The sequence below is a fragment of the Clarias gariepinus genome, chromosome 22 (assembly GCF_024256425.1).
Source record: "Clarias gariepinus isolate MV-2021 ecotype Netherlands chromosome 22, CGAR_prim_01v2, whole genome shotgun sequence".
Lineage (NCBI taxonomy): Eukaryota > Metazoa > Chordata > Actinopteri > Siluriformes > Clariidae > Clarias > Clarias gariepinus.
The window spans coordinates 28,360,001-28,361,134 of NC_071121.1; positions in this window are offsets into that span (position 1 = coordinate 28,360,001).

Sequence of the window (1,134 nt, forward strand, 5' to 3'; positions counted from 1 at the left end):
CAGACACACGCACACAGACATACACACAAACACACAAACACACACACACACACACACACACACACAGACACACACACACACACAGACATACACACAAACACACACACACACACACACACACACAGACCCAAGGCAGAAGTCTGCCCTGGAGGTGCGAGGCCACAGAGCTAACCGCTACACCACCACGCCGCCCCCATATAGTGCTGTTACTTTAAAAAAGTCTCAGAGCAGTCCAGTGTGTGTGTGTGTGTGTGTGTGTGTGTGTGTGTGTGTGTGTGTGTGTGTGTAGGTGTGTGTGTGTGTGTAGGTGTGTGTGTGTGTGTGTGTGTGTGTAGGTGTGTGTGTGTGTGTGTGTGTAGGTGTGTGTGTGTGTGTGTGTGTGTGCAGGCCCGTAGCCAGCCTAGTGCAAGGGGGGGTTCTTTTTTTTTTTTAAAGTGGACCTTTTTTCTCAGCATTTGGTATTTGAGTATTTACCCATTTTGTATTTCATTTTGATGTTTACATACCGCATTTTAGTGACATGTGCTGGATTAGCTTGTCTGCTGATATCATAACGTGCATGCTTTTGATGCACCAAAAATATTTACTTCAATGTTGTCAAATTGCTTATCAAGATCATGTGCGACTTTTTTCACTCCAAAAACATTGTTCTGATAACTTGTTTTGCCACTTCAGTTTCCAGCGTTTTAGTTCTTGGTCAATCAGCTCTGGTGAAGGTAAGTCATCTTGGTAAAGTTGGACCGCTTCAGAGATGTCCACTGTCACATCTGAGTTGCACTGTATAGACGGAATTAGACCCAGAAGCCTTGATGCAGTTACAGATAGTGGATTAAATCTGGATTCAAATTCCAAGATGACATGGTCTAGGAAAGGTATCGCCATGTTGCGACGATAGTAGTCCTTCACCGTTTCAGCAGGTACATTTTCTCTGTGTTTTTGCCTTCCAGCAGCCCGTGGTTTACTGGTAGGTTGCACATCGACCTGAGCAGCCATCCTGATTGCTTGCTCATAGATCTGGTTGAAGTCATCCTCAATTTTCGCACGTAGCTCCTTGTAGATATTCTTGACCTCATCTACCATGCCAAATGCCTCGACGATGTCAACTGAGGATCTCTGAAGCTTTACTGTGATGCC